The following is a 15,328-nucleotide window of genomic DNA, read 5'->3' as shown; positions in this document are numbered from 1 at the left end:
ATTGAGGTTTTTTGGTGAGGAGATAAATGTTGAGAGAAATGAAACTGGAGATGAGGCTAGGGCCGGATTAGGAAGATTTTACGTGAGATGCCAAGGGACTTAAACTTTATCCTAAGGAAGATGGGATGGAGGTGGTTTGTAGCAGTGGAAAAGCATTAGATTTGCATTTTAGAAAGACTTAGACTTGTAAAGGATAAATGAAAGGTAATAAGACTGGAGACAAGGTAACCAAGGTAGCTAGTGCCACAGGACGCAGAACTAACAGTTTTCCCAGAATATTGAAATGTCTAACTAAAACAGAGCCACTGTTAATATAAGATTATAAAGGACACAGCTAACCCTTAGAGTATACATAAGAAGATATATAAAGAATTTGTATATAGCTGTTTGTACCCAGAGGCTGTCTTTATTTTGACATTTTGCTTTTCCTTATATAGATCATAAAGCTTTCCACAACTATCAGAATATTCAGTATTTTTCCACCATAAAAAGTGATCTTATGTGTTTAATAGACACTTTTATGGTGCTGACACACATGTAAGCCAAATTCTCTGACAACCTTTTGAAATACCTACTATTCATTTTATACGTAAACATACTGAGGCACAGAGAGGTTAAGTAGCTTGTCCAAGATCACATTGCTAACAGGCAGCAGAGTTAAGATTCAAACTCAATCTGTCTTCAGAGTCTTTACACTGTGCTGTTGCTATATGGTATTTATCTAGATCTTTATTTGTGAAAAGAGGGCAGAGTAATACAAAAATAAGTATGTTTGCTGTAAGAGGTATGCAGTTTATCAGAGGAGATAAGGAACAGCTCTAAGGTTTTAAAAAGTGTTTTAGAGAAGAGCAGAAAGTGTTGGGAGGCAATACCTCCTTCAAGTTGTGGTTTCTGCGAAGGCCTGTTGGGAAAAGTGGCATTGAGCTGGCATGGGAAGCATGGCTAGAGTTTGCATATATATAATGGGGAGAGGACATTAAAATTAGAAGAAATAGCATGGACAGAGTTACAGGACTGAGAATTTCCTGGTGTGTCTACGAAGCTAGTAAATGCAGTCCTTTCTTTTGGCTGGAATATGTTGTGTGGTTGGGGAAGTTGGAGAGCTAGTTTGCAGGGAGAGGCAAATGTCTGGGGAAGAGAATTCTCAGGGAGTGAGGGGCAAGAGAAGTTGTAAGGTTTCAAGCCTGAATAATTGAGGCATGTGCCAGATGTAGTTATCTTTTAGGAAAGGAAAAAGTTCATCTAGCCCCAACAGGTCCTGTTTTCACTATCTCACAAACCCGTAAATCCTTCTTATAATTTCCTTTCACCTAGTTTATACCTTTATTAATATAATCAATGTGTAAATGTGATAAAATTTTCTAATTATTTTTGTCTCTAATCTCTCCATTCCCAAAATTTATCCTGCATCCTGCATTTACATTTATTTCTCCAAATGTCACTTCTATTTAGAAATGTGTTCCCTGCAGGATCAAGTTGAGACTTCTTAATCTCAACTAGTCAAATTTAAATCTCCAAATACCTTCTGCATAATTCTTCCCACTCAAATTGGTCTGTATACTGCTGCCAACCTGGCTGTGTCTGCTACTTGCTGTTGGATATTATCATTATTATTTTCTTCTACCAGATACTCTCCTCACCTATCCAAATCTTTTCCTCCTTAAGGAGTCCACTTAAATCTTACATCCTGTGTGAAGCCAGACCACTTCAGCTAGAAAAGAGCTCTCTCCTGACAATTCTGTTGTAACACTCATCAAATATTTATTATCTGGTAGTATCTTATTTTCTTAGATTTCTTAGCTCATTGGATATTAGATCTAATCCAGACCATTAGAGCTCTCCCTTTTGGAGTTTAGACTTCTTATATCTTTAACCTCCCTTTGGGCAGAGGCTGCTGTGTACTACTGTTTATCTTTTTTAAGTACTTTTGGTTTTATTCAAGTGGCATTTGTTGAAAACTGTTCAATGAACAGCTGTTTGACCAGTTGTTAATTGAGGTCACTGTATTGAAATTTTCTTTTTCAACTGGCTGCTTAATATTTACATATGTTATAAGTAATGTTCTAGCTTTATTCTTAGCTTTTCTACTGACTCACATAACCTCTTGAAGATACCCTGTTTACCCTGTATTGTGTTTTATTCATGCTAGAAAATGAGCGTACAAAGTCTGCTGGTGGTATAGCAGTGGAACTAATTCATTTTGTAAAGATCCTTGAGGTCTTTGGAGCCTATCTATATTTATCTGTCAGTATTTGCCAAACTTTGAGTTCTTTCTTTTTAGAAAGCTTTTTGACAAGTCACAAAAAAGGAAGGAATGATTAAATAGAGTCTAATTTAAGAGTGTTATACTGTATTGTGTAACAATGGAGTTGATGAATTATGCATGTTAATGGTGAAAGAATTCCCCCACCAGTTTAGCTAATAGTTCATTTCAACACCAATTATTTATGGAGTTGCTTGAGCTTCTGACATTTTATATTCCTCTTCTGATCAGCAAGGAGGAGGGAGAAGATGGCACCCTCTCTTTCCTTTCAAGAAAAAGTAGCCTCCTCTGCCTACCTTTGTTCTCTAACTCAGCATCCAATTTGTTTCTTTCACACATATAATTTTGTATATTATTACAAATATATTATTACAATTTTTGTAATATATGTGTGAAAGAAACAAACTAGATGCTGAGTTAGAGAACAAAGGTGGGCAAAGGAGGCTACTTTAGATCAAGTACACTGGTAAGTTTTAAGCTGAGACTTAAATGTGAGAAGTAGTTGGCATATAGAGAACAAGAGAGAAAGAGTATTCCAGGTACAGTGAACAACAGTTGCAAAGGCCCAGAGTTAACAGAGTGTGATGAGGAATTAAAAGAAGTAACAAAAGGTCTGTGTCTCTGTGGCTGAGTATGAGCAAGGAGGAGACTGGTACAAGATGAAGAAGGAGAAGTAGGCAGGGACCAGACTAGGCCAGACCTCACAGACTGTGATGAGAGGTGTGGTTTTATTGTTGGTACTATGAGAACCTTTGGATTTTTAAAGTATTATTTTATTTTTATTTTTATTTGTTTATGTATTTATTTATTTATTTAATTTTATTTATTTATTTATTTTTTGAGACGCAGTCTCGCTCTGTCACCCAGGCTGGAGTGCAGTGGTGCGATTCTCTTGCCTCAGGCTCCCAAGTAACGGGGACTACATGCCCGTGCTACCATGCCCGCTACTTTTTGTATGTTTTTGTAGAGATGGGGTTTTACCATGTTGTCCAGGCAGATCTCGAACCCCTGAACTCAAGTGATCTGCCTGCCTTGGCCTCCCAAACTACTGGGATTACAGCCGTGAGTGACTGTGCCCGCCCTGGATTTTTTTAAGAAGGAGTTTAGCTTTAGAAACACTATTCTTGCAGCTTATAGAGAATGGAGAAGAACCCTGTTTAAGGCCATGATTAAGCATGGAGCCGAGCCCTGTTAAGAGGTTTGTTGGTTCCTAGCCTAAGAGATGATGGTGGTTTGAACTAGGATGGTGGAAGAGAGGATGGAGAAAAGTGAGTAGATTTGAGGTATATATCGGTGGTAGGGTGTACAGGATTTGTTAATGGATTGAATGTGGCAGGATGAGGGATAGACGAATCTAGTATTCAGTGGATCATAGTCAGTCTGTGGGAAATTTGAGTGGAGTCAAGAAGTCTGTCTGAAGAGCCAGATTGGGAGTCACTGACACTAAAAAGATAATTTAATCTGTGGTAGTAATTAGTTGGCAAAAAGGTAATGAAAGAGCAACTACAAGAACAATACAAAATGTGGTCACAGTTGGAACTCTGGAAAACACTAAAATTTAAGGATCAAGGGCAGGGAATGGGATGATCCAGTGAGGAGTTTGAGAATGAGCATTGTAAGATCTCTCTCTCCAGGAGAGCCAAGGAAGGGAAGCTGAAATAGGGAGTAGTCAACAGTATAAACCAGAGATGACATAAGGTAACAATTAAGATGTCATAACTGAATTGATTAGCAGGGACTGTTGATGACCCAAGGTGGGTGGTTTCGGAAGAAATCAGGTTGTAGTGGGGTTGAGGGATGAATGAGAGGTGGGAAAGACAAAATGAGAGTATTTGAAGAAGCTTGGGTAAGGACAGAGGGTGTAGAGGGGAACTCGAAGACTTGGGAAAGGTAGGGGTTTCTTTAATGGTAGATTTTAATAAAATAAAAGAACTTGAGCATGTTTAATAAGCCAAAGAAGAAGGTGAAACTGATGGAGGATAGGGATAATTAACGGAGCAAGGTTTAGAGAAGGCAGGAAGAGGACTGTTGAGTTGTATTTAATTACTTTTTAACCGGGTATACATATACACATGGTAGAAAAATTGAAAGGTATATGATAAAAAGTAAGTTTCTCTCTCTTTTCTGTCTTCCAGCCACCCAGTTCCTTCTCTAAGAGGATTACTAATTTACACTCTGATCAACAAGTGTGCAAGTGCATAACAGATTATGTTTGTCCATAATTCTCAGTTTAGAGCAAAAGCTAGCTATAGATTACATGGATTTATCAGTGGGAGGAATGAGAATAAGAGAAATGAAGAACAGATAGAGGGTCAGAGATAAGTGAGAAAAGATGTGGTATGGAATTATCTCAGGAAAGAAAGGATGTTTAAGAGGATAATGGGGGGCATGCCTATGGAGTGAGGCCCACAGTTGACGACTGAATTTGCGCATCCCTATTCCACATGGTGTTGTGACCTTTTCAGAAGAACATAACTGCCTCTTTATATTTAAAATGCAAGTCAATTTAGAAAATTGATTGCTAAACATTCATCATTTTTGTAAAGTATATCATGTTTGGGGTCCAAGCATCAAATCTCTGCTCTCTGCTCTTATTGCTTTCCACCATAGGCATCCCTCTTTGGGGTTATTCAGGCCAGTGGTATAAGTTGAAGCAAAAGGAAGCTTGTTGGTTAAGAAAGAGCACACCATCAGCCGGGTGTGATGGCTCACGCCTGTAATCCCAGCACTTTGGGAGGCCCAGGGGGGTGGATCACGAGGTCAGGAGTTTGAGACCAGCCTGGCCAACATGTGGTGAAACCCCATCTCTACTAAAAATACAAAAATTAGCTGGGTGTGGTGGCGCACGCCTGTAATGCTAGCTACTCTGAAGGCTGAGACAGGAGAATTGCTTAAACCCAGGAGATGGAGGTTGCAGTGAGCCAAGATTGCGCCTCTGTGCTCCTGCCTGGTCGACAGAGCAAGACTCTGTCTCGGGGGAGAAAAGTAAAAAAAAGAAAGAGCACACTGTCTGGAGGAAGAAAGGAGGAGGAGGAGACTAGAAACCAACTAAAATGCCTCTGAGATGCTACTACTGTTCCCAAAGCCTGTAATTTAACAACTAAAAAAACATTTCAACCATTCTTAACTTTCTCAGCCAGTACTAGGCCAAACCACTGAATTTGCCTTTGTTTTATTTTTAGTTACAAAATTGAAAGAGTACACATGAGGCTTTTATTTGCAATTGTGAGTTTTTAAAAGAAGATATCTGATCATTTCTCATTTGATGTGGGGCTTATTTTAAATGCATTCATGATCAGCTGCAAATGCTCTTAGTGGAAATAGTGATAAAACTAAGCAATGAGCCAAATGAATGTTCAGTTTTGGCTTTCCTATGAGACTGACAACTAGTTCTTTTTAGTTATTACAGAAAAGTGTATAGTGTGTCATTGCTATAAAAATGATAAAGCACCCTTTTAACACCAGACTCTTTTATGCAGAGTTTTTCATAAAGCACATAAGTGTTTTTCTTTAGAATATTCAATCTTAGCTTAACTGTGTTTTTCAAGGCAATTCATTTAGTTGATGTTGTATTGAAAATGTATTAATATCGACTTTGTTCATTAAATTACTTCTGTAATTCAGTGTATTGATATTTTTAATGATTAAGCTTCTAGGTAGTAGGCATGTATTTTGCAAGACTACTGTGTGTCAGTTGCTGTTAGGTTTTGGACATACAAAAATAAGATCCCTTCCTTTGAGGAACTTGCAGCGTAGTGAGGGAGAAATGACTAGTGGGCGGCCATCTTCTGGGATCATCCAAGAAAGGGAGTCAGTAAACACTGATTAACCCATTTATGCCACAGTTTGCAAATTTTTTTGTGTGAAAAATTAGACCTTGGCGATGACCTTGAGCAGTATGATATGACTCCCACAAGTTTAGCATTCCAATAATGCAACAGTAGGCATAAATGGGTTAAGAGCAAAAATTACAATGAGGAATGTTAAGATTTCCTAAACCTTTTTTCCTTACTTGTAATCCACCTTATATTTCCCTTAGCAGTTATCAGTACAGTTTTCACAAAAGAATAGAGGAACAGCTGTCTTTTCTTGGGAGACAGTTAAGAAAGGACAGAGTGTATTCACAGCTAGGCTAGGTAAAAGAATACCAGGTGAGAAAAGCACTTGCCGACAGTGCCAAAGGAGGAAGAGAAAGCCAGCTAAATCCCTGGTGCTGGAGGGATGAAAGAAAGCGGTACTTGGGAACCCAGCTAAGGGCACAAAAACAGGTCCTGGAGTTCAGTCAAACAGGCACCTTATGGGTGTTCTGATAACCTGGTTATCTGGTTTCTCAGCCAACAGCAAGTTAGAAAGGGGAGAGGCAAGCTAGCAACAGTAAAGTGTAATAGCTGATAGCCTCACAGTGAGGGAGGAAACAAAATTGGAAATGGGCTTAAAATCTTTTAAAAAATTAGCTATTTGGGATTATTTAGTACCCGGAGAAAGAGCTCTTTAACTGTGGATGGGTGCAGGCTTGTTGGGGGACAGATAAAAGCGGGTTATTTTCTATTTTGCCATCTTGGCTACATCACCCAGAAAAGGCTCTTTGAAAGTTTATAATCCTGGAGGATATCACTGTAGTCATCATATTATAATATAGTAATTGCTATTCTTAGTAATGATGCTGAGTCATCAAATTATTTTCTGTCCAGCCTATCTAAGGACTTTTTTTTTCATCCCATGGCAGTTTATTGGACTTTCCTCGTTATCATATATTAACTTCAGGAGGAAAAAATCTTACCATCAATGTTTTTTAAAAATAAGAAAACTATGGAAAACCGACAAAAGCAAAAAAAGAAAAATGTTAAAGATTTTGTGGTATTTTTGCCACCATGTTGTCAGTCCCATCTCAAGGGAATGTTTGCACCTTCAAAGTAACCAATGGGCTTAGTTGGTATAGCCCTGCACGTACACATACCTTTACTGAAACCCATGAGAGACCTATGTAGACTTTTGTAAATTAGGCTAAGAAGGCTTTCCATTTCCATGTATTCTAACAGTCTCATGTTCTTATGTAGTTCATGTTCCTCCCTACTATAGACTACAAGGATGTAATTTGACTACAGCCTGATTCATTCATTTAACAGATATTTATTGAATGCCTGTCATTTGCAAGATGCTAAGATAGAGGCAGACTTGATTTATTGGAATAGAGATTTATTTTTTATCTATGTTCCATTTACTGCTTTTAGCAGGTCAAAACAAGTAACAGAATGATTCCCAATTTATGGTAATACATCTATATTATTTTCTTGGTATTGTAGAATTACCCACTTAAAAACAGAACCAAAGTCAGATTTGGAGTTGTCTTATTAAGAATCATGTGATGTACATACAACACACACACAGATTATTCTGCCTTCTTGTAAATACACCCAACTTTGGAACCAGATAAGTCATTTCTAAAAGCAAATATAAATCGCTCAAGAACAAATGGTTAAGGGGAGCAGATTACTTGTTTTTTTTCTTCTTCTTCTTTGTTTAGTAACCACTAAGTGTTTTTAAAAAGTGGAGTAGAGAGATAGGATTGTGGTAGAATTATCTGAGACTTTTGAAAACTACATACACACTCCCTATCCTCACACTCCAGTCCCTTGCTAGTAAAGCTCAGAGGGTGGAGGCCCCAGCTTTGGAAAAACATAGTTGGGTTCGATTCCTGGCTCTTGATATGGACAAGTAATTAACTTCTAAGCCTTAATTTTCTTGTCTGTAAAATGATGACAGTAATAGCATTCACCTCATGGAATTGTAAGGATTAAAGGAGGTGATCATACACAGAAAGAGTTTAACATGATGCCTGGCACCTAGTAAGTACTATCAGCTAACTATTATTATTAGGAAAGATTGATTCGCAACAGAATTGAGAACATATTTCTTTATCATATGCATTTCATTTGAAACACAGAAGGCTCTTGTGTCTTTATCATAAATTATTTACCATTATTGGCTCGTCTTCGAAATCTTCTGAATGCTAGTTTCATTTGTTTTATTGTTCAGTAAAGTCATGAATTTCACTAAAATGTTTTGATTTTTGCTTTCAGTGTCAAAAGAGCTGGTTCCTTTTGCTCAGGAAAAGTTTCACAGGACAGTGGTATCTCCTCTTCAATTGTGTAGGTCTGGAAACTGAAGTTTTCTCACTGTAGTGAGTTGATAAGGCCCTGAGAAAATGATACACTAATAAAACACATTAAAGAATGATAAATAAGCCAGGATGTGTCGTCTTAATATACAGTACAGCTGCCAAGTGGACTACATATTTTGGTCCCCATAGAGTTAGTATATTTTTCCCTTATAAGAAAGTCTGCATGAAAAACCAAGTTGTTAGGTTTGTGTGTGTATTTACAGGTGGAGGACATTTGCAGCATAAGGACTGGTATGCCGAGAGTGGGGAGGGTGTGCAGAATAGCAGTAAGCGTTCTTAGAGCCACATTAGCTCAGAGTAGAGAGGGTTAAGACTGAAGGACACAGTAGGAAACTGTAGCCAGGGACAGAGAAGGATTAAACTAGGGCCATAGCAATAGACTTGGAGAATAAATTGACAGAACTGGTGACTATATAGAAAGCAGGTATTGAGGAAAGGAAGGATAATGCTAATTTTTGGCTCTGCTGATCAGGTGAATTGGTGATATCAACTAGTTAGTGAAGCAGAAAAAGAAAAACATTTAATGGGAGAAGGAAAAATGAGTTCAGTTTAGAATGTGGTGAATTTATGGTAATGATTATAAATTGGTACTGAGATTTCCAGTATAAAGTCACAAAATGCCAATTTGGGTTGAAGATAGAGACTTGGAGAGTAAGTGTAGTTGGAAATTGAGGCCTTTGAAGTAGATCAGATTCCAGAGGAGAGAAAGGAGAGACAGAGGGCCCATGAGAGAATCCTGAAGAACTGGGGATACTAGCCGTTAAAGGCAGGTGGAGGAAGAGAGTTCCCCGATTTCCACAGCCTCCTATTTACTATAGCCTTCAAGCTTTGAATCTAATAACCTCCTGGGTTGCAGATAGCCAGTAGCCATATCTCAAAATATTTACCTGTTCTTATTTGCCCTGAATTTCATGGGCAAACCAAAGGCATCTGTTGAATGTCCATTCTCCCTCAAAAAGTAACCTTATCTTCGAAGCCCTTGAGTTGTTTGTGGCAACTGGTTTTGAAGAACAATGAGTCTTATGTCTAAACATACTATAATTAGAAAGTCTGTAGCCTAGTAAAATTACATTACTAAAATGGTTATGTCTTTAATATGCAGATAATTCTAGAATAAATCTAGAATTATATGTGTTTATAATATTCCTCCATCCTGACCATCACTCACCGCCATTTTAAGTTACCCTCTGTTCTGGTCATATAAGATTATATGTCCTGGTGCCACTGATTACTTCGTTGACTTGAAGAGCTATATTGCCTATAGTTTTCCTTTTGACACTGATCATATGGGGACTTCTGCTTCTGAAGGCGTTAAGGACTATAATTTTTAAATAACTGAAGGATTTAGAATCATCTTAAGCCACCAAAAGCAAATTTGTGTTTTGTTGTTAGAGAGGACAAAGAGAAGTAAGGCCATAGATTTTCTACCTCTTCTTGACTTGTTGCTGTTTTTAAAATTTGTGTTTTCCTTATTGCTATGTGAAAGTGCTATTTCAAGGGGTCTTCCTAGCTATTCGAGGATAAATTCTGAAGAGCAGATTATACAGAAATATTCTTAAATCTGTTAGCACAATTGTTATCTATTCAGTCTGTTTCTAATCTTCTGTTAAGTATTTCCAGGTTTTCGGTCAATGGTATCTTTTTATTGAAACTAGTGCCTAAATTTTGCCAGTTATCATTGAAAGAAAATTCTTTCTGACTTGTTCAGGAAGGATTTATTTGGTTCTAGAAGTATAGTACATGTTTTAGTACCCACAGATTCTATTGTATAAAATGCCTCTGCTTGAGATGTTTTCCCCCATTTTTGGTTAAGAGAACAGGAAATCCATGAACTCTGTAGTGCCATTTACTCTGCATTACTCATTTTGAAGACCTATACTTTTTTTTTTTTTCTTTTTCAATCAGTCAAAAGGACATAATTTTCTGTTGAAAAAAATAAAAAATATAGTAACTATGATATTTTATTAATATCCTGGAATATAAATTATTGACAGCAACTGCCCTTGTGAAGTAATATTTTAATATGTCTAACCCAAGAGTCAGCTGAGTGTCCAGACCCTTCAAGAGTGAAATAGTTGCCGTAAACCTTCAGTTGCATGTGAAGGTTTCATATGGGGAAGCCAAAACCCTCCCTGTGATTTCTGCAGATTCCTGATCTTCTCTCTGAGCTCCTGCCATCTCCATGAGACCTCTCGCTCTTCCCTCTCCCTTTTAGGAGAAGAAAAAAGTTATTTCCCTGTCTTGTGCAGAGCAGTTTTTAGCCTTCTTTTTGATGCTATGAAACCTTACCTTCTACCTTAAGAGACTTTTCCAAGTCTTTTCCCAAACAAAAAGTATTTCTTTCCTATAAGAAGCACTGTTGTCAGATGTTAAGATAATAAAATGTGTACTTTGTTAGGTATGATTTGGTAATAATAACCCTTTAAGTAACACTTATTTTCTCCATTAATCTAACTTTCAAATATTTGAATAATGCCTACTAAACTCAGTCTCCATTCTTGAAAAGTTATAAGAAAACCTATCTTGAAAAGGCTTTTGCAATGTTAGATTTGAATATTATTATATAGCATTGAGTAGCTTTTATGCCAAAGGGCAGAGAGAAGATATTGCTCACTTAAGAGACTGCAGAATTTCAGGTAGAGTTTATGTCAAGTTGCTCTTTCTTTTAAAGAAATAAATTAAGGCCAGGCATGGTAGCTCATGCCTGTAAACCCAGCATTTTGGGAGACCAAGGCAGGCAGATCACTTGAGTTTAGGAGTTTGAGATCAGCCTGGACAACATGGTATAACCCCATCTCAACAAAGACATACAAAAATTAGCTGAGCATGGTGGCAGGTGCCTGTAGTCCAGGCTACTTGGAAGGCTGAGGTGGGAGGATCCGTTGAACCCAGGAGGCGAGTGTTGCAGTGAGCGGAGATCATGCCACTGCACTCCAACCTGGGCAACAGAGTAAGACCCTGTCTCAAATTTAAAAAAAAGAAAGAAATCAAGAATGTGTTATGAAATGTGAGACTGAAGTCTACCTGTTTGAGGTTTCCTTTTAGTGTTATTGAGCTATCTTATTTCCTTTGACTAAACTACATATGACCATTGCTAAATTATTTTTGACTGGCAAATAATAATTTGCTTTGTTATTTAGATTTCTAAGCCAATCATGACCTTTCATAGAAACAATGAATTTGAAAACAAATGGATGATGGGACAAAGCATAAAACTAGGGATGTATAAATATTAACCAATGCTGTATTAAGCATTTTTATATATCTCCTATGTCCTTTGATAATGTCACTCTGCGATATCAAGCAAAAGATAGAATTCCTGTCCAGAAGTATAGTTTGAAAACATGTTGATATTGCTTATTCAGTTGCTTATGCAATTTCTTTAAGAGTTTGGTGTTCTTTTATTCTATAATCCAAAAATATTATGATTTTGGGGTATAAATCTATAGGACAGAAAGTCTTTGCATGGTAGATTAACTTTCTCATAAATCCTTTGAAACTCTTCTGCTTAAAACTTGTAACTTACGAACTTTATGGATAGGGACAAAGTATACTCCAGAGCAAGGGATTTAGCTGTGCTGATCACCAAAAGAGGAATATTTTCAACTCGGCCATTATTATTATTTATAGCATGTTTGTTGTATGTGTGCATTGTTTTGAGGTATTCTGTATTACAAATCCCATTTTTGTCCCTGAAAGCAATGCTAGTGATAGATTAATGGGCACAAAAGTAGAAATTGTGTAAAAATTTGAAAGTGAAAAACTTACACTGATTAGATATATCATTGGAAGATAAGAATGATTATGAAGGACAGTCCATGATGTGTGACAAAAGATGTACCCATGCAGTTGACAGTCAGCCAGAGGTGAAGACATGTGACTGACTGAAATGGTTTTGGCAGAGGATTATGGTTAAAGTGGAATGCCTGTTTAGTCAAAGGTGAAGGTTAGGAGTTCAAGAACTTTAAGCAAGGTGAATTAAAGTGCTGCTGTGGAAACTTATCAAAAACCACAGCTGGCACCATGGGTTCAAGGCCTTTTCTAATCTGCAGGTGAAGCTCTGATAGGGATTCCTTAGCTGCCAGAGGTTACCTCCCTTCTCCTGTTGGTGAAGATTGTGTCAGGGAGGGGTTGCCTGCCTCAGCAGATATTCATTATAAACAAACAGGGCAGTTTTTTAAATGCCCAAAATATTCAGCTAGGAGGAAATACTGACCCCATAAAACTAAATCTCACACATGGTTTTGGACATTTAAACTAATGGATTTAACAGCCTTTTGGAATTCAGCCTGTTTGTAAGTAGAGCGACCTCCATATATTTCATATTCTGAACACCCTACTTATCTTTAAGTCAAATGACAATTAAAAAGAGGGACAAAATATTTGCTGGTCACAAATCCTATTTCCTCAGGGTGAACTTTACAATTGCTGATAGAACGGCTGTGCTGAATGTAGCCAGTGTAGCTTTCCCATGGCATCGGTGCAGCTGGATAGTGATATGTGGCCTCTGCCTTCCTGAGGTCTGCTGCTCACGGTCCAGGCTGGGTTTTGCTGGTGGTGCTCCTCCCGCCTTTTTTTTCAGCTCTTAGCACTGAAGCCATGATAGAGTCTTTAAGTGGTTTAATATCTGGTTTTTAAATTACTGTGGTTTTTTTGTAAACTTTATCTGTAGTGTAGCCAGATACATTAAAATTAGTGAGTCTCTGTCTTTGTCAAAAATATATTATTTTATATAAGGACATGGTAAATTACCATTTTTAAAATTAGCTTATCTTTTGTCTGGATTAGGTTGCTACTGCCTAAGAGAACTATTGCTGAATTGGTGATTGGCACTGTTCCTGCATGCATTTCAGCAGCCCACATGTTTTTTAATTAATCCCCAAATCATTGCTTATAAAATAAAAATTTTGAATATATTTCCAGTGTAAATGTTTCACTAAATAATTGCATTTTTTGCAATCCCAGGCTCTACGCCCAGCAGAGGTGAACTTTCCCAGAGTTGTTTTAGCCTTCTCAATAAGGCTGTTTTGGCCAGAGTATCCTATTTTAAGGAAGTAGTGAGATATTTTTTAGGCACAAGGCCTATATTTAGGCATTCACTGTTGACCAATTAGTCCCATGGCTGGGCTAAACTATCTAAGTCATTAGCCATGTTGTGTCCTGCCAGCAATATTTATGTCAATGACATGTTTTGGTTGTTCTTTTTAAGTCTCATGCTTCTTAAAATAAGTTACTTGGTTATTTTGCTTTATGTTCTTCTTAATGTGCATGGATTACAAAGGCTGGCTTCTTGTTAAATAATACATGCCTGATTGGTTGTTTTATAAAGAAAAGCAGTGAAGTTATTCCTAAAAAGACTGAATAAAGATCCGGCAAAGAAAGTAGATGGCCCTGAAAAAAGTGCACAGAATACGTGTGCACAGATTAGGAAAGGAACTGAAAATGCGTCATTTGTGTTTGCCAAAGTTTAGTTTCTACTGCATTTAGGACTCTGTATAAGCTTTTGGTTTATTCATGCATCCGAGAGACAGGAAGAGAATGATTAATCACACTAAGCTAATGTCACTCATCAGAAAGCAGGAAGTAAATTCTTTCTCAGGTTGAAAGAAGATGCTATCAAGCAATTGAGAGTAGGCCTTAGATTGTGCCCAACATGGTGTTAAGGTGCAATAACAATAATAATTATTACTATAAAATCGTACTTTGGTGATAGAAATATTAATAATAACCAGTACTTGCATAGCATTTACTATATTCTAATACATTATTCTAAGACCTTTACGTGTATTAACTTGTGTTATTTCTCAATAACCCTCTGAGGTAGCTGCTACTATTATCCTCTCATAATTCACTTAATCCCCATAAAGTAGATCCTGTTATTAGGCCCACTTAACAGATGAAAAACTGAGGTCAAGTAATTTGTCCAAGGTTACCCAACCAGTAAGTGATGGTGCTGGAGTTCAAATTTAGGCACTCTAGTTCCAGAATCCACATTCTTAACCACTGAAGTAGGCTTAATACTGGCCCTCAAAGATATCCAGATCTTGATCCCCTGGATCCTGTGAATATTACCTTATATACCAAAAGGACTTTGCAGATATGGCTACATTAAGGATCTTGAGATGGAAGATTATGCTGGATTATCCAGTTTGACCTTAAATGTCATCACAGGTGTCCTTATAGGAGTGAGGCAAAGGAGACTTGACAGCAGAAGAAGACAGTGTGATAGTAGAACAGAGAGAGACTTGAAGATGCTATGCTGCTGGCATAGAAGATGGTAGAAGAGACCCTGAGCCAAGTAATACAACTCTAAAAGCTAGAAAAGGCAAGGGAATGATTTTTCCCTAGAGCCTCCAGAGGGAGGGGTCATAAACTTTCTAACACCTTGGTTTTGGTCCATTGAAACCTTTTCATTTTTCTGACCTCCAGTACTGTAAGATCATAAATTGATGTTTTAAGCCACTAAGTTTGTGGTAATTTGTTGTAGCACCAACAGGAAATGGGTAGCCACACTGCTATGGAGAAAGATGCTAGGTATAGTTAAGACATTTTTGTTATTAGCAAACCTTCCTCAGACCCATGAAGGAATGAGCTTTAGTAATCATCACTCTTGATAATCCCAGCTTTATGGCACTTGAAACTTTATTAGCAGGAGCATAGTTTCTTAGGCTTTATGTCCTTCTATGTGAAGATTACTCAGAGATAATCTTCAGTCTACATCTACTCCATACTCAAATATGGTAGTCATTCTGGATACACAGTTGGCTGTTGAGCCAGAAATTTAAGAAATATTAGACAGGGAGGGGTTCCAAAATGGCCAAATAGGAACAGCTCCGGTCTATAGCTCCCAGCATGAGCGATGCAGAAGAGAGGTGATTTCTGCA

At 37.6% G+C, this 15,328-nt stretch overlaps 1 protein-coding gene across 4 annotated transcripts in view; it reads left to right on the top strand.

Annotated features, from left to right (window-relative positions):
- TRAK2 (trafficking kinesin protein 2) overlaps nt 1-15,328 on the top strand; it is a 75,374-nt gene that overhangs the window by 4,326 nt on the left and 55,720 nt on the right. The window contains exon 1 of one of the 4 annotated variants that reach the window (XM_007965849.3): nt 12,637-12,739. The exons of the other annotated variants lie outside the window; for them this stretch is intronic. The gene's annotated coding sequence lies outside the window, so the exon portion shown is untranslated. Of the gene's footprint in view, nt 1-12,636; nt 12,740-15,328 lie in introns of those variants that run through there. 4 annotated transcript variants of the gene reach the window in all.

The sequence above is a fragment of the Chlorocebus sabaeus genome, chromosome 10 (assembly GCF_047675955.1).
Source record: "Chlorocebus sabaeus isolate Y175 chromosome 10, mChlSab1.0.hap1, whole genome shotgun sequence".
Taxonomy (NCBI): domain Eukaryota; kingdom Metazoa; phylum Chordata; class Mammalia; order Primates; family Cercopithecidae; genus Chlorocebus; species Chlorocebus sabaeus.
This window is presented reverse-complemented; position numbering and strand designations above follow the sequence as displayed.